This window comes from Triturus cristatus, chromosome 4_2 (assembly GCF_964204655.1).
Source record: "Triturus cristatus chromosome 4_2, aTriCri1.1, whole genome shotgun sequence".
Taxonomy (NCBI): Eukaryota; Metazoa; Chordata; class Amphibia; order Caudata; family Salamandridae; genus Triturus; species Triturus cristatus.
In genome coordinates, this window is record NC_140586.1 from 181,330,497 (window position 1) to 181,358,357 (window position 27,861).

The 27,861-nt window shown below is 44.7% G+C and overlaps 1 long non-coding RNA gene across 1 annotated transcript in view; it reads right to left on the bottom strand.

Annotated features, from left to right (window-relative positions):
- Positions 1-21,434, bottom strand: part of LOC146833304 (uncharacterized) — a 29,989-nt gene extending 8,555 nt beyond the window's left edge. The window contains exons 1-2 of the long non-coding RNA XR_014960563.1: positions 21,292-21,434; positions 12,266-12,385 (exon numbers count right to left, since the gene is read on the bottom strand). This is a non-coding gene — a long non-coding RNA (uncharacterized LOC146833304). The remainder of the gene's footprint in view (positions 1-12,265; positions 12,386-21,291) is intronic.
- Between the last annotated feature and the right edge of the window lie 6,427 nt (positions 21,435-27,861).

A 27,861-nucleotide genomic window follows, 5' to 3' on the forward strand; every position in this document is an offset into this window, starting at 1 on the left:
TCATTAGGATACTGTTGAGAGGCAGAGGCCAGGGGCACGGACTCTGAAAATTGAAGGCAGGTAGGAGGGTGCAAAGGCAACAATTTAACCACACTGAGCAGGCAGGAAGGGCCGTGGAAGCACAACAGACTATGGAGGGCAGTGGAAAGGGGGGCAGGGGCAACAAACCAACAATACAGGACTTGCAAGAGAGGCTGTTGGAGGGAAGATCTATTACGGGTCAAGGAAGCTAGGGGCGGTCCCCAGATCCCCGGGAGCCACCACAGAACTGAGCAGGAGAGTGAGTCAGGGACAAAAGGGGCACCTTAATTTGAGCCGGGGTGCCTAGGAACGCTTGCTCCAAAAATGAAGAAAACAGACATATGAGACATGGAATTGGAGGCAGAATACAATGGCAGTTTAATGAGAAGATGCAACTTCAAAGAAACCGCAGAATAGAGACATAAAGTACAAAATACAGAATCCAGATAATCATACAGCTGTCATAATATTCTCTGTATCTCAATTAATGTACTGACAGAGAGAGAGAGAAAACACATCTATAAATGCATCATGAGAAACAAGTTACACCAAGGAAAATGTTACCTAGGAACACTCACGTTTACTCTTAGAGCAAGCATTCCTGCAATTACAATACAAAATCTTTTAAATGCAAAAGTAAAGAGAACAATGGTTAAACATAACATGACATTTCACATAGGTAAAATAGAATAAGATACTTCAAGCAAAGCAGAGCAAGACATTTTAAGCAAAGGAAGACAAGAGCTCCCAGCTCTTGGGGAAAACCTGCACTGCCTGTTAACCTACATACAGACGGCGAGGTAGTCCGTCGATATCTGTGGGTGCTCCCTTTTTATATCATTTTGTGGGCTCCTTTGCACGCTACATCTACCTACGTATGCTACCCAAAAGCTTTGTCTGCAGATTTTACCAGACATTTCGTCATTTACCCACTTAATGCTGACAATGGACTGGGTGAAAAGGTCAGTCTCTCAGGCCAATCGCTTATCGTAAGTTCCATAGAGCAAGCAGAAAATAATGGGTATTGTACGGGAATTCAATATATTCATGTATAAAATCTCCTCAGTTCTCCTAACTTGACGCTCTGCGGTTGCCACTTCCTTAAAAGCGGGAAACCTGCCCAGGAAGCAAGTACCAGTCCAGGATGCAGCCTACTGTATGTCGACAGCTTCAGGGGGATGTTGAACTTTGATACCGAGCACGGAGCACTCGGGTAGGGTGGGGGCTACTAGTTTGGATCAGAAGGCCTCGCAGACCTGCCTTCAGACTGCTATACACTAAAATTGCAGAGCTATGGTCAATTTAACAAAGAGGCCTACATATTGAACAGAAGGGCCTACACAGGGGTTTTATGCTGGCTGAGTGGTAAGGATGTCTCAGGATAATTATATAGCAACACAGGACCCGCTGGTCAATTTAATACGGCCTACAAATGCAGCTGGCAGGGCAAGGTCAAGGGTCTCATACTTCAGGTGTGGACAGAACGGGCCAGGGGGCCCCTGTGATACAAAATCTACCCTCCTTCAAGGCTGTGGCAATGTAATAGACCATTGTGGGCAGAAGGAAGAGGCAATGGTAGTACAACCATACATGCCAACAGACCCGATTCAGCCAGGAAACGTCCAATGTTTTTAAGCTCAAATGGGCTTTATTTGATCTGTCTCCTGTCTACAATATCCTCTTTTTCAATGTAACTCAAAGGGGAAAATCAATACCCCAGTTTTTTTTCAAAATCTCCCTCTTACCAAGTTCAAAATGTTCGCAAGTATGGTACATTGGATCATGGAAGGAAATGGGATAGGTTCATGGACTTGGATAACAGAGGACAGGAGGGACATGGAGAGGTGCACCAAACTGACCCTGCAGGGCAGGCATCAGGGTTTGCAGCAGCACAATACACCACACAGGGCATGCAGGACGGGAGTGCAGCACAACAATCCATAGAAAGCAAGAGGGAGGGGACAGGACCATGCACATGGACAACAGAGAACAGAGGGGCAAGAGGCAATGGTAGCTAGCTGACCATAATGGACAGACAGGAGAGAAAGCTGCAGTATAACAGACCATAAAGGGCAGGAGGGACGGATCAGGGGCATTACAATGGAACAGACAAGCCAGGAGGGAGGGAGTAGGGCTGGGGGCAAGGGGGCAGGGCAGGAGCAGCAAGATAGCCATGGAGGTCAGTCAGGATGGGCACTAGAAGCAAGACACACCATGAAGAGCAACAGTGAGACTGTGATGGCATACACACAGACCATGGAGGGAAGGTGGGAGGGGGTCAGGGGCAGCTAACTGACCACACAGGGAAGGTGGGAGGGGCCATGGCAGCACAGAAGACCATGCATGGCAAGTGGGAGGGTTAGTGGCAGCACAATGGCTATGATGGTCAAGAAGGAGGGTGGAGGGGCATGCACAAAGGACGATGGAGGATAGAAGGAAGGGTCAGGACCTGTGCACAGACAAGAAAGTTCAGGGGAAGGGACCTCACAACAGACCACACGGGGCAGGCAGGAGGAGCAGTTGCAGCACAACAGACCAGGGAGGGCAGAAGGGTGTGGCAGTACAATGGACCATGTAGGACAGGAGGAAGAGGATAGGGGCATGGCATGTGGACAGGCAGGGTGGAGGTGGCAGGGACAGGTTACAGTCATCTGACAATGCTAGGCAGGTGGGAGGGGAGTGGCAGCTCAACAGAACACTTAGAGTAGATAGGAGTGGCAGGTCCATGGGACATGGTGGGCAAAAAGGATGGAGCAGGGGCATGCACAAAGACATCGGAGGGCAGGGGGAAGGAGAATAGGGGCAGCAAGCTAAGCACAGAGTTTAAGCAGGAGGTCAATGATGGGGCATAGAATTGGGCAATGGAGGGCAGGAGGAGTGGACTGGTACATCATACTAAATTGAGGGCAGTGGCAGCACATCAGACCATGCATGGCAGGAGGGAGGAGGCTAGTCCATGGATTCACACAACAGAGGATAGGGAGGAAGGGGATGGGGCAGCAAGCTAACTGTTCAGAGAAGGCGGGTATTAGGAACTTTATTGTTTTTAAAACATTGTGTCTGTGCGAACTACTTAAAATATGAACAAGTATGCAGCATAATCTCACTTTTATTCAGGAAGAAGAGGACGTTTGTGACTCCGGGCTCACTTGGCAGAAACACCCCCTGACCCTCCACCCCCTATCGCAAAATGTAATGCCCGTGAAAAGGGTAGGTGAACACAGTGTTATATAGAACATAGTCCTGAGAGCACGATTGAAAATGAAAACTAGATATAGTGTATGGTATAAACTATGCACCAAAAAGTGTGATATAAGATGAACCGGGCGTGAAAAATAATATGCAATACATTGTGCGCAATGACAGATTCATTGGAGAGCGCGAGATAGCACAGGCACTAGCGCGTGCTATGCGATATGCACCTTGGAGTGTAATATGCACAGGGCAGTGTTGTGTAACCTAACTAGTCTCTAAAGTTGTAATATAAAATATGTGCTGGGGAGTGTAACGTTGCATATGCACTGTGACAAAGATATGGATCCCAGATTGTAATATGTATGGCATAGCACTGTGCGTTATAACATAGGCATCGAGAAAGGCACGTTAGATGGGGCAATATAACCCGTGCGAAGACAAGTGTGGCATGACATATTCACGGGGTGGTGTTACAGTGCACATGGGCTAGAGAGTGTCATAGCATATGCACTAGCTAGTGGAATACAACACAGAGGTGTGTGGCACTCGGCAGGCAATGGTGGGTGTAACACAGCATTGGGCTCTGTCAGGAGCACGCTGTGACTCTCAAGTGATGTTCGTCCCCTTTCCAGAGAGTAAAATAAAAAGTATTACACATCCGGCAGTGGATGTGTGTTTTATTAACCGTGAGGGGGGTTTCTTGCATAGTTTTGGTCGAATTTTTGTCGAATCCCCTTTGAATGGCTTGGTGTGCATGTGTATTAAATGTGCCCGTCAATAGCTACCCATGTTTGTATAAATAAACGACAAGGGTGTCTACCAGGATTAGGCACGGTAGGGCATCAGACATGTCAGAGCTTCACTAGTGGTGTAAATACATTCCACGTGGATTCATTGCATGCATAGTCGCCTTTTAATGAATATCACGCAAATCGTCATGGTGATAGGTACGTACGGTTTGTCCAGCATGTCCTATAAATATATATTTTTAAAAATAATAAAAAACAGTGGCCGGCCCTGGGGATTGGGGTCAAAAAAATATAATTAGGAGACTGGCCCTGGGGGATGGGGTCATCAGGGCCAATAAATTAGAATAAGAAGGGGAACCAAACAGCCCCCCTTCTTAAAAAACTAAAATAAATAAAAGACTGGAATCATGCCGGAGGCCATGCCCCCTCCGTGCAGCACTCTGCAAACGCGCCCCCAACAGGCATCTCCAGTATGCGCCAGGAAGCTGCGCTGCAGCCAGGTGTTCTGAGGCCAAGCCCCTTTTTACACCTCTCTGCAACGCAGCTCTGTGGCGCTTACTGGAGGTACCTAGTGGTCTAGTTTGACCCTAGGGACCCTTAGGATTCAGGGGGACTTAATCTCTCAACTTAGAACAGCCACAGGGCGCGTTTACACAGTGGTGAAGGGAGGGGACGGGGCCTGAGGTGACGTGTGCAAACACGCACTATGGCACGTTTTAAATTGGGGATATAATTTCCCTTCAATACTGAGGGCCCCTGGGGGCTAACTAGCCCACCAAGTGCTTCCAGTAAGCGCCACTGAGCTGCATTGCAGAGAGGTGGTCCAGGCCGTGCCACTTTTTACACCTCTCTGCAACGCAGCTCTGTGGCACTTACTGGAGGTACCTAGTGGGCTAGTTGGACCCTAGGGACCCTCAGGATTCAAATGAACTTAATCTCCCAACTAAAAATGGACACAGGGCGTGTTTACACAGTGGTGAAGGGAGGGGACGGGGCCTGAGTTAACGTGTGCAAAAACGCCCTGTGGCCTGTTTTAAGAGGTAGTTTTAATCCCCATGCCCTATTATACACTAGGGGCTTACAGAGGAGGTCATGCTAATCACAGGGGGACCCCAACGCATAATGTTCCCTAGTGTATGTAGGTGTTTTCACTGTATTCTAAGTGTCTTTTAACATAGCACTGGCTCTAGGACTGGTTAGTCAGACTCAGTTACCACCAGTATCCGTCTGAAAAAGTTGAGGGTACAGGATGATTTTGCAACAAGGCTTCTTTCTGCTCTTCTTTTTGTTCTTTCTACACGTTATCCTTCTTCCTGCACTTATCTTCGTATTTGAGGACTTCTGTTGCTTCTTTCTGCACTTCTTTTGTTTCTTTCTGTGCATTTTTTCTTCTTTCTTCACATGTCCTATCTCTGTAGGCATAGTTAGAAATTAGCATTTAAAAAACCTTTGAAATTCACAGAAAAAACCATAGGTTTCAGGCACGTTATAGTTAGGAATTAGCATTTAAAAAACCTCAGAAATTCACTGAAAAAACCATAGGTTTCAGGGGTGTTATAGTTAGCTGGACTTTTCACTTGTACAAAACCATTGAAATTCCCCCGTTATAGTTAGTTCAGCTAACTATAACTCGCGCGCCCGCAATGCACTGCTGATGACGTCACATATTACATCACTCATGACATGGTCAGTGACATCACTCATGACATCACTGATGACATCTCAAATGACATCACTGATGACATCACTGATGACATCATCCTTGTGATAGAGTGGAAGACCTCCTCTCACCCTAATATAACCTTTGATACACACATTCAAAAATAGAAACTAAAATTTTCAAAACAATGGACATACCAATACCAGTTACAACAACCTCTTCAGTAATTCTAAGATCCACATACACATCCACTCATTCACCAACAGTCCTATACAGTCACTCATACATGTACTCACTCATCATATGTACTCATACACCTATACATCCTGTTACACAATGCCACTCATCCATAGAGTTACTCACACACATAGTCACTCATGCTAATAAAGAATCAAACATACAGTTACTTGCATATACAGTTATACACACACCACCATACTTACTTCTACGGAAACTTACACATACTTAGTCTTTTAAACAATCACTTATAGAAACACATACTTATTCATACAGGAACTCTTTCAATCTCTCACTCTCACATATACTCACATATATACACCAATAGTCACATATACTAGTTTAAAACATATGTAGTTACTCATAAAGACACTATTGAGACAGTCATTCACTCACTAACACACCCATACACACACTCATCCACCCATACAGTCCTGCACACATGCTGTGTTCAACACATACAAACAGTGAGTCACTCATTCATGCACCTATGCACTACGTAATACCCCCCACCGAACCATGCAGACACTCAGACTGATACTCAAAAAAACAACTAATAACCTATATAGACACCCATGTAGCTACTCACCAACCCATGCAGCCACTTATACACAAAGTGAGAGACTGATACAGATATTTACATATTTAAACATTACTCACTAAGCCATGTATTCACTATGATACACTTAATCAGTCAGTTACACAATCAATTTTTCAAAAACAAATCATCCATTTAGACACTTATATACCCATTTATTCTTCCATCGACCTTGAGATATACATATATAAAACATATTTAATTTTCAGAAAAACACACATTCACTGGATGATGTCATCAGTGATGTCATTTGAGATGTCATCAGTGATGTCATGAGTGATGTCACTGACCATGTCATGAGTGATGTAATATGTGACGTCATCAGCAGTGCATTGCGGGCGCGCGAGTTATAGTTAGCTGAACTAACTATAACGGGGGAATTTCAATGGTTTTGTACAAGTGAAAAGTCCAGCTAACTATAACACCCCTGAAACCTATGGTTTTTTCAGTGAATATATATATGGTCAGCAGGGGGTAGTTGTAGTTTGAACAATGTTTACACAGATAAAGCATTTTTTGACTTGCCAATATTTTTTGTGTCATTTGACGAATCTTCACAAACTTTTTCAAAAAAGTGTCATGGTGAGTCTTTTCATACATGGAAAGTTTCAGAGAGATCTGTGAAGTGAGGGCTTAGAAAAAGGGGGGTTCAGAAAACGTGCTTTTCGCTTGTTTATTTACGTAGGGTCTTTAGATAAGCCTGCAGCCCGTACCACTGGAGAGCATTGCACTGAATTTAGCAGTAAGGTAGATTTTATTTCACTAATCACACTTTCAGTTATTTGGTGTAAATCCGTTTAGTAGTTGTTGAGAAACTTAAGGAAATCCAAATGTATATCTACAATCAGTGCTATTTCCTGACGATTTCGCCATTAATCATATATGCGTGCGTCAACAGGAATGCCATGTTTGGCTGGCCGTAAGCTGACCAGAGAGTTGCAGCCATCACATTACCTCATTGGAACAGTCACCAGGACTCAAACCAAATGGCAGAAATAGGCATAAGGAGTTAGGTTGAATGTGCCCTCACCACATGAGAGGAATATAGGGGTGTTTGAAAAACTCCTTATAATTCAAATATGTCTAAGAACAGGATTCTTTTTCCACCCGCTATATTTGCAAATTTTCTGCGACCATCAGCATGGCCCCCTCATGTAACACTGTGACAAATTCATGAAAATACATCATGACAACTTCGTGAATATCACAGAAAAAATTAAAAAATATAACTATGTTTATGCACCCACCCTCAATCACACTTAGACACTCACACACCCACTTACATACCCACTCTGAGAGTGATGGTCCCACTCACTGATTTACTCAGACACTCATGAACCCACTTACAGACCCACTCAGACACTCCTACACTCACAGATCCACTCAGACACACACTCACAGATCCACTCAGAGACTCATTCATCCACTAGCAGAACCAGTCAGACACTCAGGCGCCAACTCAAAGACCCACTTAGAAAGTGATGCACCCACTCAGACACTCATGCAGGCACTCATAGACCCATATAAACACTCACAGACACATTGATATTCTGAAGCACTCACTCACAGACTCACTCAGACACTTACAAACCCACTCACCCACTCGCCCACCCATTTAGACACTCATGCATCCACTCACAGACACACTTCAATGCTCACACACTGACAGACCCACTCATAATCTCATGCACACCCTCACAGACCCATACACTCACTCAGAGACCATTGATATTCTGATGCATTCACACACAGACCCACTCAAACACTTATGCAGCCACTCATAGACCCATTCATACACTCATGCACTCACTCACATATTGACTCAGACACTCACACACCCACTGACAGACCCATTTAAAGACTTATGAACCCACTCCTAGACCCTCTTGGACACTTACGCTCTGACTCTCAGACCCACTCAGATACTTATGCACCTAATCACACACCCACTCAGACACCTATGCACCCACTCACTGACCTACTGAGACAACGACGTACTCAGTCAGAGACCCACTCAGACACAGATGCACCCAGTCACAGGCCCACTCAAACATTCATGCACCCACTCAGAGACCTAGTCAGATACACATGCGCCCAGTCACATACCTAGTCAAAGAGACACACACTCACAAACCCACACAGACACTGACATACCCACTCACAGACCCACTCAGACACTCCCGCATTCACTCACACTCATGTTCTCATGCACTCACTCACAGACCCATACAGACACTCACACAGTCACTCAGATACCTATTCAGACACTCATACATCCACTCACAGACCCACTCGGATACTCACACATTCACTTAGAAGCCTGGTCAGAGACTCATGCATCCAGTCAGACTCAGACACCCACTCACAGACCGATTCTCTCACTCACTCATGTTCTCATGCACTCACTCACAGACCCATACAGACACTCACGCACTCATTCCCAGATGATTTGTTGTCTTTCCCACAAGGCACTGTTGGGCAAAGGCCCCAAACACCTCAAGCTCAAACATTATTGTCCAGCAAGGTGTCTCAGACCCAGCAACAAAGCTTTGCTCTCTGCCTAGTGTACCAGAAAAGCCCAAATGGGAGTTCGGTCTTTTTCCTTCTTAGCCCCGCTGTATTGGAACACATTACCTTATCACATGCGCACATGCTCTGATCACCTGAACTTCAGGAAACTACTCAAAACAGAATTGTTTTGATATGGTTGTCTCCCCTGCCTGCAGTCTTTCTGTGTGCCGAGATACCCCTCCCATGATGATTTGTGCACTATATAAGCTGCATTAACATAAGATAACATAACTAATAGACCCATTGAAATTCTGATGCCCTTGCTCACAGACCCGCTCAGGCACTCATGCAGCCACACACAGATTCAGTCAGAGACTCAACCACCCCTCCCAGGCCCACTCTGATACTCATGCACCTACTCATAGTGCACTGACTCATGCATCCACTCAGACTCACTCACAGACTCATGTACCTATTCACTGACCCACTTAAAGAGTCATGCCCACTTACAGACCCAAGTTTAAGAAAGAGCGAACGGGTCGCACTCCAGATGTATGTCTGAAATTATAATCTTCAACTGTCCTTTTAAAATTGTTAGGGTGCTATAGAGAACCACCTCCCGACCCAAAGGTGTGGGTAGAAAACTCCAAATGGAATTACACACCCACTCACAGGCTTAAGCATCTACTCACAGTCCTACTCAGAGACTAATGCACCCACTCACAGTCCTACTCAGAGACTCATGCACCCATGCACCCACTCACAGATCCACTCAGAGACTCATGCAACCACTCATAGACCCACTCACACACATGCACTCACTGGCACACTTACTCAGAGACTCACACATAGTCACAGACCCACTCACAGACCCACTTAAACAGTTATGCACCCACACACAGACCTACTCACATTCTTGCACCCACTTACAGACCCACTTGCAAACTCATGTACTCACTCATAGACCCTCTCACAAACTCACATGCCCACTTAGCCACTTATGCACATACTCACAGACCCACTCAGACACTCACAGACCCACTCAGAGACCCAAGGTTTACAGGTTCGTTATAGTTAGAAAATAGAATTTCAAACAACTTAGAAATTCACTGAAAAAAGCTAAGGTTACATGGATGTTATAGTTAGGAAGTGGAATTAAAAAACATTAAAAATTCACAGAAAAACCAAAGTTTACAAGGATGTTGTTATAGTCAGGCTTATATTTCACTTGTACGGAACCATAGAAATTCTGCAGTTATAGTTACCTGTGCTAACTATAACTTGCTCCCCCGCAAAGCACTGCTTATGAACTCACATATTACATCACTCATACCATGCTCAGTGCCATCACTGATGACATCTCAAATGACATCGCTGATGGCTTCATCCTCAGAACCACTCACTCACCCACTGACACCCCCATACAACCACTTATAAAACCACTCACACATCTAGACAACCACTCACATACCCATTTGCAGACCCATACAACCACTGACACACCCACTCACTCATCCCTCGAGCCACTCATACACTCACTAACTCATTCATACAGGAATTCATACAACCAGTCACTCACCCATACATATACCCATACACCAACTCACTTAATCAAACACATACTAACACATGTACTAAGTCACCTGAACATTCACTGAGATAATCACATACTTTCCCATACAACATCTCTCACACTCACTTACTCAGCCATATAGCCACTCACACACTCATTTACTCACCCATGCACCCACTTATACACCCATTCACACACCCATTCAGCCACTTACGTACCCTCACACTCATCCATACAGTCATGCACCTGCTCACTCACTCACACAAACAGCTACATACCCTTTCACATATTCATACAACCACTCACACACCCACTCATTGGCTCTTACACTGATTCACATAGGCATTCACTCTCTAACAGGCACTCACACTGAGTCACTTACCTATACACACACTCAAACAACTACTCAGGCACCTATACAGCCACTCACACACACTGCCTTACCCATACAACCACTAACATAGGGACTAACTCACCCATACAGCTACTCACACACCTACTAACACACCTATGCAGCCTATCAGACAGTCATTGACTCACCTACACAGCCAGCCACATACCAGCTCACTGTCCAGTACAGCCAGTCACACAGCCACTCACTCACCCATAGAGCTACACACAAACCCACTAATACATCCATACAGCCACACACACACCCACTTATACACCGTTAAAACCACTAAGACATCCACTCATACACCTATAGAGCCACTCAGAGAGCTTCTTACAGAGAGATTCAGATAGACTCAGAGACACTCAGATGTCATTTATTAGAAATAGTAGTACTGTAATTTGAGATGTTTTCAGTGATGTTGCTGAGCATGTCATCAGTGATGTAATATGTGAAGTCATAAGCAGTGCACTGAGAGGACACAAGTTATAGTTAGCTCAGGTAACTATAACTAATAAATTTCTAAGGGTTTGTATGGGAGAAATATAAGAATACTATAGCGTAATTGTAACCTTTTTTCAGTGACTATTTAACTTTTTTAATTCTAATTCCGAACTATAATGTCCTTGTAATCTTTGTTTTTTCCAGTAACTTTTTAACTTTTTTATTCTAATTCCTAACTATAACGTCCCAGTAACCTTTGTTTTTTTCTATCTATCTATCTATCTATCTATCTATCTATCTATCTATCTATCTATCTATCTATCTATCTATCTATCTATCTATCTATCTATCTATCTATCTATCTATCTATCTATCTATCTATCTATCTATCTATCTATCTATCTATCTATCTATCTATCTATCTATCTACCTATCTATATCTATCTATATCTATCTCTATAGGCATACATTATGAGGACAGGCCAGATTTAAAAGTGAGACAAAAGGCTTTAGTTATTCCTATATCTCTGACGTGTCCCGGTTTTTGCTTCTCAAAATCTGGTCGCTCTGTTGTAGGGGCCATTTCAAGCCCTGCCTTGTCACATATTAAAATGGAAAATAATTTGTACTGGATTGAAAGCATGATGTCCTTTTAACCCAGCATGCTGAATATTTGTTTAAAGTCAAAATCTCCCAGATATTGATACATTTTTAGAAAATAATAGCAGTAAGAATATTGCTTTCATTCCATTTGACATGTGTACTGGCATTCATGTTGCATATGTGGCAGTGACCCCATCAGGCCCTGTAGCATCCTCCTGGCTCTTGTTGGCTCCCATCTGTTCTTTGCCCTATCACATTCCAGTGGTGTCTCTTCCATACTCACAGATGGGCGTAGTCTTCATCATGACGAAACACTGGGTAGCATCACCGGAGCAGGTTACGGTGGAATGGGTACAGAGCTGTGTACCAGAGCAAGCACTCTTCCGGCATTTGAGGGCGTTAGCTATAGCAGATGCAAATAAAAGAAGATCGGGTTAATGACATACAGTGGAATCTTGACAGCATGCATTTTATTATTCATCACTCTTCAAAGTTAAGTCATACCAGTGTCATAATTTTGTTTATCGATATTGAATCGTTCACAGTTGTTGCTCTGGAATGTAAAGGTAGGGTAATGTGAAGAGGCCAGCCAGGTCAGGTAGCTCAGTGGGATAATACTTTGCTTCAGGGATATGAGTAGGACTTTTAGTTCACAAATTTTAACCCTGGTAACGTAGTTCAAGAACATTGAACAAACTTTGGACGATCCTACTAAATCTAAGAGAGAAATGTATATATCCAACCATGATGGACATGCATTGACTGCACCTCCAAGCCCATATGGTAGTTACTAACAGCTACATCACTTGCAGCCTGATTAAAAACAGGGACACCAGGCCACCTGTCTAAGGAGGCACCTCAGAACTGAGATCAATGTAACAAACTGAGACATAATATCACCAGATTCAACATAAAAAGCCTAGGTATTGGGCGAGGAATGTCCTCTGCATAGTATACAAATTTTTACATCTGCCCTGAGTGACCCACAAGCATGTTAATCCAGTGGTCTGGTTCATCCATTCCCTGTTATCACACTATTCTAGCATGTATGCTGAGGCCTAAACCAGTTCCTGGTAATGAGTTCAGAAATGGCTATGTGAGCATCGACATGGAACTAATGTCTGTGTCCTGTGTTGTTGACATGAAGTGATGGTAGCAAATAGCGATTTGCATGAATTATTCGTACAGACCTTTTCTCTGTGTCAGAAGGAGTGTGTTTACTGGTCTCAAATTCTGCTGCAGAGTAGCGCCTAGATCCTCGCACTGACATCCAGTGTGCATACCAAGTGACTGTGTGCAGTGTGTGGTACATGCATGAGAGTGAAGCTGTGTGCACTATGGATATGTTAGTTGGGACTATTGAGATCAATTTTGGATAGCCCACAGTTTTGCGTGACAGAAGATGGAGGACAGATACAGCTACTCCCAGGTAGTGGAAGGTTATTGCTTACATTCCCGAAGCTAGATCAAGCGACTCAATTAGAAAGAGACACGGTTACTCATAAATGTTCTATGAGGATCTCTTGGCTTGGGAATGCCAAACAGTTTTCACAGCACAGCCATTTAGTCGATAGTAGGGAGGAGGGAGAAAGTCGATAAATTCTGTTGTTAAAGTTGGAGAAGTACCTAGTCAGGAATTGCCCTTTTGTGTGTCCCTGATTGTGACTTTAGGAAGGCTGATAACGGGCTGGTGCATAGGTTTTCCTTTTTGTTATTCCCATGTTTCAAGTACCCTTACTTGAAGCCAGCTGTTTTAGATACCCTTACTTGAAGCCAGCTGTTTTGGATACTCTTACTTGAAGCCAGCTGTTTTGGGTACTCTTACTTGATGCCATCTGTTTTGGATACTCTTACCTGATGCCAGTATCATTACTACCTGCTGTGAGAGCCCTCACCTTGCACAGAGTACCTCTAACTTCCAGGCAAATAATGACATTTGATAGGGAACCACCTCAATCCAGTTCCAGAACGAGACAGTGAATCAACTTCCTCAATCTGGAAAATGAATATGAAAGTGGGACCAAAAGCCTCCCCATGGTTGCTGTTCGATGTTCTTTTTTAGCCAAGGCAGGGAATGCTCCACAGGGTACTTGCATGTGTTGCTGTGAGACCAGGGCTGGGGTCTGCATGACAACCAGTATCTCAGAAGTTATAGGGGACATCACCTGAAGTCTTCAACTTGCTGGAGAAGGCGTAGTTCCACATTGCACCTAGAAGCTTCTCTGCTTGCCTGCAGAGAGAGAAGAGTACATGGCCATGTAGGAGCAGAGACTGCTCAGAAGCAGACACCAGCTATGCCATCATTTTCAATGAATCTATTGCCACAGCCACGTTACCCGATGAATGGAAACATGCAGAAGTCAAATACCTTCTCAAGAAATCATCCGCCAACCCCAGTGAACTCAAGAACTTCCATCCCATCTCTCTGCTACCCTTCCCCACCAAGGTATTTGAAAAAGCCATCAACCGCCAACTCTCGGAATATCTGGAGAACAAAAACCTTCTGGACATCTCTCAGTCTGAATTATGCAACAACCACAGTGCCGAAACTGCTATCAACGCCACCAAAGACGACATCAGAGACCTCCTTGACAGAGGAGAAATGGCAGCCCTGATCCTCCTTGGCCTCTCAGCAGTATTTGACACCGTGTCCCACCACACCCTGATCAAGAGACTTCACATCATCGGAATTCAAGGGAAAGCCCTCAGATGGATCACCTCCTTCCTCTCCGGAAGAACCAAGAGAATCCGCATTTCTCCTAACACCTCCACATTCAAGACCATCATCTGCGGTGTCTCTCAAGGATCATCAATCAGACCCACCCTGTTCAACACGTAGATGACCCCTGGTCGACATTGTCAGAACCCACGGATTAAACATCATTGCCTATGCCGACGATGCCCAACTCATCCTCTCACTCTCTGGCTCTGGTCACTTAGTGGACTAAAGCGGCCACTTTAGGGTCCTGTGTTTGACCTCATGGTCATAGGTTGAAATCCCAGCGGGTTCACTCAGCCTTTCATCCTCCTGGGATCAATAAATCAGTTATTCAGCACCAAAATGCCCACGGGTAAACGTGTGCTTTACAAATACACATGTTATCAGAAGACCCCTCCACCACAAGTACCATCTTCCACAGGTGCATGACCAACATCGTCGATTGAATGAGAGACAACTGCCTGAAGCTCAACACAGAAAAAACACAAGTACTGGTCTTCGGGAGCAACATCTCCCCGTGTAACGACTCCTAGTGGCCCTCAGAACTAGGACCATCACCCAGACCTACAGACCGTGCCTGCTACTTAAGCATCATCCTTGTAAGCAAGTTTGCCATGAAGAATCAGATCAACATCGTCTCCTTCGCCTGCTTTCTCACTCTTGGCATGCTCCGCAAGATCTTCAAATGGCTCCTGACCATCACCCGATGCACCATCACCCAAGCCCTGGTCACCAGGCCGCTAGACTATGGCAATGCACTCTACGTAGGAATCACCTCACACCAACTGAAGAGACTGTAGACTATACATAAACCTGCAGTTAGACTCATCGTAGACCTTCGCAAGTGGACACACATTACCCCCCTTCTCAGGAAGCTCCACTGGCTCCCGATTCAGAGCTGCCACTTCAAGATGCTGATCCACACATACAAAGCCCTGCACAACCAAGGACCAGTGTACTTCAACCACCCCTAAACTTCCACCAACCCTCCAGACGCCTGTGCTCCACCTCCTGCCACCTCACTCACACCCCTTGCATTTATTGAAGCCCCCGCTGAGATCGCTCCTTCTCCAACCTCATGGCCAGGGCCTGGAATGACCTCCCACTTCACCTCCTGACCTCGCCCTCGCAGTTGGAATTCAAAGAGGGACTCAAAACCTGGCTGTTTGACTGAGCCTCCACAGCAATGGCCTCAGTGCCTGGATACCCTCATGGGTGATCAGTCACACTTTAAAAGTCATGTTTGTTTGATTGATGCCCCATGTATGTGGGACACCCAGAAGAATCTGATTATCTAGTGGGAGTGTTGCTGTTATAGACCTGTGCTGTGAGAGGTCAGGCTGTCTCTCTGAGTGCTGTTCTAGAGGTGAACTGCGTGAAGAAGCTTGACTGCATATCCCTGTGCCAAATAGCGTTTCTACAGTCAGAGACTGGTGCTTCTGTTGCCACCAGGTGGAGCAAGTAAAGACAGTCTCCAATGAAATGGGAAGCCTGCAACGACCTGCTCCAGAGGCCATATCACAAGAGAGCCAGCCTTCATCAGTCCCACATGCCAAGCCAACATTAGAAGTGGTCCGCAAGAGAGAAGTGGGACCACACTGCAGACACCAGCACACCAGCCAGTGCCCCCTCAATCAAGTCTTTCGCCAAGCAGGTAGCAGTGACCCAAATCGCCCAGATACTGAGAGACTGGAAATGCAAGCAAAGCCAAACTGTGATCAGGATTGATACTTATCAGTAATTCTCTTTTGGGCTCAACAACTGGATGAGCTGATCCACCAGTTGCCCAGATGCACCGCTCAGTCATACATGCATCTGTGCCTAAACTCAACTTATGGGACAGGACCACTCAAGACTCGTGAGGACCCCATATAGTAGGGAGGAGGGGCACTAGTGTGGGGGTAGCATTTCAGTTCAAGCTCAGGGGTGCTACTGTTTACCCGTAAATCCAAAACCTTTCTATTTTTGTGGAATTTTGTATCACTGTGTTATTAAAAATACTTTTTTTTTAAGACTGCCACTGGACTAGACAGTGACTTCTGGGGTCTGTACATTGTTGAGTTGTGAGGCTACTGCCCCCTACACTACCCCTCTGAGAATCCTTTGACTGCTCGTGCTTGCTACCCTGAGAGACAAGTGCAGAAAGGGTTGTACTTGGCCATGTTTCCAGAACCATAGTAGGACAGACAGCAGGATGCGGGTAGCAAACAACCGCCACCAGCACGGTTGGGGCGCAGTAGCTCCTGTCAGCCGAGTGTCTCCCAACCTTCTCCGAATGGGTTTTGACACTAGGAAACAAGACTTCTCACTCTTCTCAGTATATGCGACAACCATCTGGAATTATTAAGCCACACTTAGAAGAATCTCAACCTCAGTCTTGAATTTCAAAAATTAAATTACTGAACTCAATAGTCATCAAGTAAGAACAGCCAAACTTCTCAGGCCAAGAAAACCATTAAGCCAAACAAAACAGCTCCCTGAGATTTGCCTCTGTACACAACCCGGCATCAATTGCCAACCGCCCGTACACAACCAAAATACCGAACACTAGGTTGTTTCATATATAGGGATGAATACTAACCCATACATGCATTCTTTGTAGGGTGGTACAAGCAGGCTCATTAAACATTGAACAAAAAATGCTGCTTTTGATAATGTGTGCTACTCATCATATATCCTTGTGACCTGTACCTTAGGGAAATAATCAATGGAGGGAGAAGGAGAGATATTTGACAAGGTCCTAAATCCACACTCCTCCCTGGGCTATAACAAAACAAATCAATGGGGTCGTTCCTCTAATGGGGCTCATTCGACCCGATGTAGTGTGGAATCAGTAGTCTGATCCCGAGGAATGATCCCACAAGAGGAACTACCCCATTGATTGTTTCGTTACTATACTCTAGGTAACCATTTAAAACAGACTGCTTAAAAGGTGCAAATCCTTCCATTTTGTGGATAGTGTATATGTATAAAATCTTAGAGGCTAATTGATTTTAATAAGAGGAAGAATGAGGTACAATTAAAGTGAGGCTCTTGGAGGAAGTGGAAGGAACAACGGGCAACTGAATATGTCCCAGTCTGGAAACAACAAAAGGATAAAGATGAAACTCGGAGAGACAGATGTTTGCAAAAGGCATTTTCAGAACAGCTTGCCTTCACAAGTGGAGGCAATATTTCATTAGCTTCCCCACATTAGCTTCGTACATTAAGCCTGTTTCCACCTCTATTTTAGAAAGATGTTGAGTTTTTACGGTTTAAACGCACCTTTCGAACACTAGCAGACACCTTGCAAGTGAACAAAGGCTGGTGAAAAGGCACCATAAATGGCTGCTAGATGATTATTGTCACTCATGAAATTCATTAAAAAAATGAAGAACCATGCAACAATTTATTTTGATGGCAAAATGATGTATGGTGGACCAATGCCTCCAAACCAGGATAATGGTGCACATGAACAAGGTAAGAGTCAAGGTGAGCAAAACGCGTTGTGCTGAACATAGTACATCCTCACAATACCAGAGGCACCAGGCTGAGGTACACTAGGCCTCAAACCACTGCGACGGATAGGAAAGCAGGCAGAGTCCATCCGACCTCACAACCTTCTGCGGGGCAGTGCACCAGAGGTACCAGGTAAGGCACATGTGAACCTTACACCATGCTTGTGTCCAGCAGGGAGGGTTGAGCCAGTCACCGCCTTGAAGGGAGTGAGGGGACCAGTGGTATCAGGCCAAAAACAAAGCCTTGCACTTCGCCGACAGCCATGACACCAAAGGCACCAGGACGGGAGCAAGAGAGCTTCAAGCCCGCTATGGGCCATGACACCAGAGCCACAAATAGATGGTAGAATGCACACCAGAATATCATATAATGTCAATGCTCTGTGATGCTCCAGGCCATGTAAGAGTGTTTTTTAGCCCTTCTTCAGGGGAAACTAGGATGGAAAACATACCCATGAGAACCTAGTATCATCCAGCAACCCAACACCGTTACACAACCAACTTAATTCATATCATTGCATAACATTAACCCAAATCACAACAGTTCATTTAAAATAATTAACATCAATATAACCCATCGGAATCATTCCGAATTTTTGTGCTGTGAATTGTAAAAAACAGAATCCTAACCAAACCCTCAAACTGTATGTGTTGTAACGTAACCCTACAGATTACAGATTCCATTCTCTCTGGGATAGGTTTGAAAGCTATTGAGTTAACTCCAGAGTTCCATGCTAGTGATGGTATGGTCCCACTGCAGCAACCTCTGTGGATTAAAGTGTCTGCTGCGGAAATGTGTGTATGTGTTAATGCGCTTGCTGCAGAGATCGTCATGCAACCAGAAGGTCGCGGGATCGAACCCAGTAGGAAAACTCAAGGGGTTAGTGTGCTTGCTGCAGAGTTCCAGATGTAACCAGCAGGTTACCAGTTCTGGCAACAGTACAGAGGTCGAAGTGGGAGGAATCAAAGTGCCTATAATTTTTTAATTTAGGAAAAAACCTTGCCCTACTTTTTCTGAAAAGACCTTGGTACTGGTCTGGTTATAAGTTAAATGCTTCATCTGAAGTTGTTATTCAGGGAGTCTCCTGAGCTGTGAAGCCGAAGGCAGGCGGACATCTAAACAAGAAACAAGCCTTCTTGCCAAGGCGCCTGCTGCCTGAAAGAAATGCAAATTTGCGCAACGGGTTAATGTGCAAATGTAAAGGATGCTTGAAAGCTGGTACTGGCTTTAATTGATGGATTCATTAGAAGCTTTGAGATGAGTGATGACAAAGATTAAGGGCCACATGTATCAAAGTAAGGAATTGAGATTCTTTAATTGCGATTTTTAAGAAATCACAATTTAGGAATCGCAATTTCTTAAGCATGTAGGAATTGCAAAAAAAATGTGATTCCTATACAATTAAGGAATGGCTTCCCATTGATTCCTATGGCATGCGCAATTTGCGAGTACCAATTAGGTACTCACAAATTGCGCATGCATTTTGAAGGGTGCAAGGGGGCCAAAACGCCACCCTGGTGCACCCCCCAAAAAAGGTAGGTTAGCACTTATGGTGCACACACATGCCCAAAGGAATTGCAAATTAACATCATTGAAGTTGATGGTAATTTGCGATTCCAAATTGTGAAAACGCAATTTGCAAATGCATGATGCATTGCATTTAGGAAATTGCAATTTGCGATTCCATAACTGCATTCGCAATTAAGGAAATTGTTAAAAATTGTGATTTCCTTATTTGCGAATTGCAAAAAAGGTACATGCATCTGAAAAGGCCATTTTGCGATCGCAAACGGCCAAATTCTGCGATTTGCACTGTTTGCGATCGCAAAATGGTTTGATGCAAGTGCCCCTCACTCTTTTTGAGTGGTGGTGCAAAAGAGTTACCAGCTGAGCTGTGAGGTGCTTACTACTAAGGGGCAATTCTATAAAACAATTTGAATTATGTACAGTCTGGATACTAAAAAAAAATACATTTTGGAGGCACTATTGTATCTTAAACAATTGGGTGTATTTTGTAGCAGTCTATCTTATACTGTGTGTAATGCAAGTTTAAAAAAATGACTTGCATATTCAGAGTGCTTTCTGTCACAGGCTGGGACCTCGTAGCACTAAACATGCACAAGTCACTATTCTCCAGTGCACCAACCAAGATTTAATTCTGTGGCTCTCTAGTTACACCCAGACCTCTGTAGTGCATTAACCAATGGAGGTTTAATATTGTACTATAGTTCATTTCCAACTCAGTAACTTAATTCTGGTGTATTTCTCATTTAAGATGCACATTATTTTATGTGTAGCTAACTGAAGGTGTAAAACCAAATCCTCTTACAGAAAAGTTTGTCTTTTTTTAGGCACGCCTTTGACCCACGCTCACTGACCCTGCCCCCATTGCATGCAGTATCACAGTTCCCATACTTGTTTTAATGCACTTCGACCGCTGCCCCAGTAAGCTGAATAGGTTAACACATCTCACAACCTGCAGATCCCAGTTTCCTGTTCCAGAATATACATCCGAGAGAAATGCACCTCTTCCCTAATCTGCGGGAAACCTCTGTCTCAGTGGTTCCAATGAAAGCAAGATAGATAAGGTGATTAAAGCACGTATTGCTAAGCGCTGCAGGTTGGAGTTCACAGCCTCCGTGAAATAGCGTATGGGTTAATTCCCTCTCAACAGAGATCTGTGAGGCAACCTGCAGGGCAGAGGTTTCAGTCTCGAGAAGACAGCTCAGGTGATTAAAAGACCTGCCTGCGATCTCTGTGGGGTACCCTCTGGGCCACACCTCTCAGTCTCACTAAGGTAGCTCATTGGGGCAGAGCACCTGCCGCGGCAGCCAGGAACAGTGCCTTGAATTATTTACGTTTGTTCAAATCTGCGTCATCATTTGACGCTTTTCAAGGTGACAAACAGTGCTGCGGGGCCGGGCACTTGCTGGGAATGTCCTCTTTTTAAAACAATGCAAATTACACTTCTGTCTGACTCTGTTCCTCTATGCCCGTCTCTCCGTGTACGGCCTGATACCATTTTAGACGGCACGCTCGCAGGACCAAGGTCACGCGCCACCCCGTGGCAGGTGGGGTCTGTGAGTACTCACCCTCCAGGAGCACGGAGCCCAGCACCAGCAGCAGCACGAGGCACCTCATCCTCTTTCCGCACTTCTTCGTGTCTCACTCTCGACTCGAGTCAGACTGATTCCCGTAGCACGTCCTGTCGCCGTCTTTGTGTCTTGTCTTACTCACCCCACTCCCACTTATGTATATATATACTGCACAAACCACTGTACCTGCCCCACCCGCTTCCCGGCAACTATTGATATTGCAGCATTTCCTGTTATGGAACTGGTGGGGCCCGTCTGTCTGTCCTCTGTTTGCTGGTTGCGTAATTTCGCTTTCCTTTGCGCAGACTAGGGCCTCGGTGGCGGCTGGACCCTGTGGAGTACACAAAGACAGCCAGTGGGGCTCTTTCTTGGGGAGAAGGGCAGTCGGGGGTTACTGGGCCCCAGGGTAACAACTGACCACTGGCTCTTAGGAGCACATTTACGTTGCGCTTCACATACAATCGCTCCAGAGAATGGGGTCAGGCAGTCCAGGGCTAGGTATGGTCGAACGTGAGGTCAGGCCCTCAAAAAATAGTTTGACTGTCCTACCACCAGGTTCCTTCTTATAAACGGGACAGAGCTTTGGCGTTTATTTTATTTGTCTATTTTAGGTATTTCTAGACAGCGACCTTCGACAGTTATAGTGGCGTTGTATTTATTACCTACAACAGCTATGCCACAGCTGTTTGGAACAGGCGTGGGTGGGAGGGGGCTTATGGGCCACATGCATCGAATTTGGAAATTGCGATTACCTAATTGTGATTTTCTCAGAATCGTAATTAGGTAATCGCTATTTCACAGGTATGAAACTCCATAAGTTTCATATACCGATTCCTAGTGGGTCGCAAATCGACCTAATGAGGTAGATCGCAACTTTTGACCCCCTAGGAATCTAAAATCATGGGGATGGTGGCCTGCTGGGGTCAGCAGACCACCATGTCCGTGATTGCTTTTAAATAAAGCAATCTTTTTTTTTTTAAATGAGGCTTGTTTTCTTTCAAGAAAAACGAGTTGTGTTTAAAAAAAAAGAAATGTAAAGTTTTCTTTTCATTTTTTAAGAGCAGGCATTGGTCCATGGGACCACTGCCTGCTCTTAAAAAACGTTTTACAACCATTCCCAAAGGGGAAAGGGTCCCTTGGGGACCCCTTTTCATATGCGAATGGGTTACAACCTACTTGAAGTAGGTGGTCAAATGCAAATGTTTTGCAACCGCATTCAGGGTCACAAAACATTCATTCATACAATTAGTATTCGGTTATTTGGAAGGGACGCCCTAAACACACCCCTTCCAAATACCGAATTGCAAACCCATTTTGCGTCTTGGTAACAGGTTACCGAATCGCAAAAAGGGTTTTGATACATGAAAAAAGCCTTTTCTGCATACGCAAACGGGTCGCACGCAAAATTGGTTGATACATGTGGCCCATAGTTAGTTTGTTAAATATACCTTGAACTGGTAAGTCTTTTCTGAAGGATAGAAGATTTGGCTTACGTCTAATTTCTGGAGGGTATACCTCAACCACCTGTGGAAGAGGAAAGAAAACGCTTGTTTAAGGTCGTCTTTTGTAGTTTTTGGTATTTCTGGTAGGAGATGGGATGTTCTCCTTCCAATTCTTTAATCAATCATGGCTTGTGGATTGTCCTTTAGGCAGGGTGGTGATAGGAAGAGAAGAGTCTTGTGATTTATGATGGTATTTTTTTTATTTATTTTTATTTTTTTTTATTTTATTTTTTTGTCCTCATATGCCACCAAGGTTCTATATGCACAATCAATAGGTTTACAAGCGATATGCTGTCACAGTACATACCAACTGGAAGGGACAGACATAGAGCGAGGGCCTCGTCCCACAGCGATAGGGCTTGACATACCAGCAATCACCATACCATAACCTCAGGAGTTCAGCCAGAGTGCTGCCAGAGTGCTGAAGAAGGAATCAGAGCACCGCTTATACCTAGGAATGGGATAGATGGCTTAATCATTGGACCTGGGGGAAAAAAACAAAACAAAAAAAAAACCAGAATCTCACTGATCCCATTTAAGAAAGGGCCAAAAAGATCTTTTGTCTGGGTTCCCTGCTCTAGCCAAATCAAACTTAGAAACCTGCAGGGCAGAGGCGTACCATTCATTGATAGAAGGAGGTAAAGGAACCTTCCACTTCCTGCATATCTCCCTTCTAGCCAGTAGTATAGCGTAAAATACTAGCTTCTTCGCCAAGTTGGAGACCCCCTCTAAGATTCCGAAAATCACCAACTGGAGATCTAAAATTATTTTGGAGTCCATTGAAGACGACAGGATCTTACAAATGGCTTCCCAAAACTGAGACAGAAGAGGGCATTCATAAAACATGTGAATGTCAGAGGCTGCTAGGAGCCCACATCTAGCACACACCACCATATTCCCCTGAATAAATTTAGAAAGTCGGAGGGGAGAGTAGTATGCTCTGTGGATAGTAAAGATGTGGTTCCTACGCAACCACGCTGGTTTCACCACATCCCACAGCAATCGACAAGATGTACTCCATAGCTCTTGCAAGTTGGTGTTACTTATATCAGCCCCCCAGAGCTCATCTGGAAGCACGAATACTCCGTCCATCGCCTCCAAAATCAGGTTATACCAAGACGAAATCTCCTTCTTAGCAGGGGGTTTATCAATTACCAAAGTAATAAGGGTACTATAACCACCTAATGGGAACTTATTTTTTCGAGAGGGCTGTGCAGTATAAGAGCCAGACCAGCTGGACATCTGCAGATATTTTAGCCTAGCTAGGCCAGGGCCAATCTTCCTACTCAGACACTCCCAGGAGAGCAGTTCCCCCTCAACAAATAGTTCTCCCCAAACCTCCACCCCTGCCTCTCTAATAGGTACTGCAAGTGAGTCTCCCAACCAGGGTGGATTATCGGGCAGATCCCATAAGGGAGTCCTACAGCTATAGTACCCTATTTTAATGGATTTTGATACCTGGGCCCAAGTCCTTGCCATTCCCAAGAGAATTTTCAATTTAATTTTTATAAAGAACTTGGGATCTCCAAATTTTAGTAGGAACCCAGACTGGCTAACCCCTTCTCCCATAAGCAAAGTGGTATATAAAGTTCCCACCCCATACTCTAATGGTTTATTTAACAGCATCCTGGCATGAGATAACTGGAACGCCCAGGCATACACCTGGATGTCCGGGGCAGCCAGGCCCCCCTTTTCCCTGCGCCTCCTTAACTTTTTCCACGAAATTCTTGGAAGATGTTTATTCCAGATAAAGGTGTTAATCTCGGCCTGAAAAGTTTTAATAGGGCTTGGATCAAAATACAGTGGGATAGTGTTAAAAAGAAAGGAAATCTTTGGCAAGACAGCCATCTTGACCAAGTTAGCCCTTCCTAGTAGAGACAATGGAAGATGGGACCAAGACTGAAGCAGCTTACGGCAGTCCTTAGCTACCTTGGAAAAATTAGTATTTACGATCTGATCTATATCCTCCACAATATCAAGGCCCAGGTATCTCATCTTATTTCCTGGCCGAATACCCGAGATACAAAAGCTCTGATCCATACCCCAGGTCAACATCTCGGTTTTTGTAGCGTTGATCTCATACCCGGACACTACCCCAAATTCCGAGGCTAGCTTGAATATTTCTGGGAGAGCCGTATGGGCATCAGAGGTAAAGATGAGGATATCGTCAGCGTACAGGGCCACTTTTCTTTCCCAACCCCTGTACACGAACGCCTTGATGTTACCATTATCCCTCAAATTTTGAGCGAATGGTTCAACGTATAGATCGAAAAGAAGTGGGGAGAGGGGGCAGCCCTGTCGTGTACCCCTCGAGATGTTAAAGGGATCAGATAATATGCCATTGATCAGTACACAGGCACTTGGGTTCCGATATAGTAGACCGATTGCCCGGCGAAACCCTGCTCCCACATTGAACTTGATGGTATTTTATTGTAAATTTTTACCCCAGGCTAGGTCTTTCCTGAGAGGAGACGTGCTAGGACATCACGGTCTTAGCGTTGGAGACCAGACCCGCTGCTGCATGTCACTTGGCCTTGAGCTTCCTGGTTGTGGGTTTGTGAAAGCCAGCCTTCAGAGTAATTTATAGTCAATTCTTACCCCCAGTGTAGGTCTTTTTGGAGAGAGGACGTGCTGTGATGTTACGGTCTTAGCGTTGGAGACCAGACCCGCTGCCCGTCACTTGGCCTTGAGCTGCCTGGTTGTGGGATTGTGAATGCCAGCCTTCAGAGTAATTTATAGTCAATTCTTACCCCCAGTGTAGGTCTTTTAGGAGTGGAGACGTGCTGTGACGTCACGGTCTTAGCATTATAGGCCAGACCCGCTGCACATCACTTGGTCTTGAGCTTCCTGGTTGTGGGTTTGTGAATGCCAGCCTTTAGAGTACTTTATAGTCAATTCTTACCCCCAGTGTAGGTCTTTTTGGACAGGGGACGTGCTGTGACGTCACGGTCTTAGCGTTGGAGACCAGACCCGCTGCTGCTGCTGCATGTCACTTTGACTTGAGCTGCCTGGTTGTGGGTTTGTGAATGCCAGCCTTCAGAGTACATTATAGTAAATTATTTTCCCCAGTGTAGGTCTTTAAGGAGTGGGGGCGTGCTGTGACGTCACGGTCTTAGTATTATAGGCCAGACCTGCTGCACGTCACTTGGCCTTTGTTAAAGGGTGAAATTTTGTGGTCCTGGGGCACTGGACCAAGGCAGCCTAATTTGTGGGGGTGCTTCTGCAAAACTATGACAAAATAGACGTGTAAACGATAGAAATTGAATCAGGTTTTCAAATGGACTGAGGAGCAAATCTTTATACTTGTTCAATGATGAACTATTGACCACAAAATGACAACATTATCAGGTGCTTTTGACCTATAGGACATGACGCATTTTGTTCACTTCTCGGAATTATTTAAGAAAACAGAAGTGACACCCACGCTACAAAAAGTTTCCCAAAAGGTCACTTGATGTTTGACCATGAATCAGAATGAAATTGAACATCTATTGAAAAGGATTTGCATCACTTCAGGGAAACTTTTATAAGAATGCAGAACATTTAGGAAGATATAGGTCATATTCTCATGCCATGTTGCATGTCTCAGTTATATTTAAGCTAGCAATAGATACAATAATATGAAAGATGACAGATTGCAAGTGGCCCCCACCATCAGGTATTGAGTGATGTCTCTTTTAGCTTGGGAAGTTCCCTATTCTTGCGGTATCTACGTGGGTGTAAGATAAGGAAGAGCACATCGAGGGAGTGGGGGCCCGGGGGAGCTGGGCCTCGCTGAGGAGATGTTGTGTGAGAGAGACACTTTGGGGACTATTCATAGAAAAAGAACAGCTGGGACAGTATGGTCAACTTAACAGATTCCTACATGCTAGCTGGTGAGGCCTTATCTGGTCCTCATGCCTCAGGTGTGGGCAGAATTGGCCTGGGGTACTATAGGATAAAAAATAGACCCTGCTTCACCTTGAGCTTCCTGGTTGTGGGTTTGTGAATGCCAGCCTTCAAAGCACTCTATAGTGAATATTTTCCCCAGTGTAGGTCTTTTAGGAGTAGGGGCGTGCTGTGACGTCACGGTCTTAGCATAATACGCCAGACCCGCTACACTTCACTTGGCCTTGAGCTGCCTGGTTGTGGGATTGTGAAAGCCAGCCTTCAGACTAGTTTATAGTCAATTCTTACCCCCAGTGTAGGTCTTTTTGGACAGGGGACGTGCTGTGACGTCACGGTCTTAGCATTGGAGACCAGACCCGCTGCTGCTGCATGTCACTTGGCCTTGAGCTGCCTGGTTGTGGGTTTGTGAATGCCAGCTTTCAGAGTACTTTACAGTAAATTCATTTTCCCAGTGTAGGTCTTTTAGGAGTGGGGGTGCGCTGTGACGTCACGGTCTTAGCATTATAGGCCAGACCCGCTGCACGTCACTTGGCCTTTGTTAAAGGGTGACATTTTGTGGTCCTGGGGCACTGGACCAAGGCAGCCTAATTTGTGGGGGTGCTTCTGCAAAATTATGACAAATTAGACGTGTAAACGATAAAAATTAAATCAGGTTTGTTTGCACTTTATTAAATGTAAACCACTCTGAGCCTGGAGTGAAAAAGGAAACACTTTAAGTGCAAAACAAAATACTGTGTCTTAGCAAAGACAAAGTGAAACACAATGCATGTTAAAAATCTGACATGAGCGTATAATGAGATGCTTCAATGCAATAATAAGAGAAAAATAGCATTCTGATTTACATGAAAAAAGAACACTTTTAAAATTCATTAATGAGCCTGAACAAAAACGGGGCATTTACAGACACATTTCTGGAGTGAAGAACAAACTCATGCAATGCAATGTAAATATATTTTAGATCAATGGAAATACTTTCAACATGCAAAATGCACTTGGTTGCAATGCTAGGAATACACACGTTAAGTTAGGAGGAAAAAACATTATTGCTTTGCATTTGCAATAATGTTTTAGAATAAGGGTAATGCATAGGAGAGAGAAAGAGACAATTTCAAAGTACAATAGGCAAGTGGAGCTTCAGCCAAAGATGCTTAGATAGATTGCTGAAGGAGACCTCACA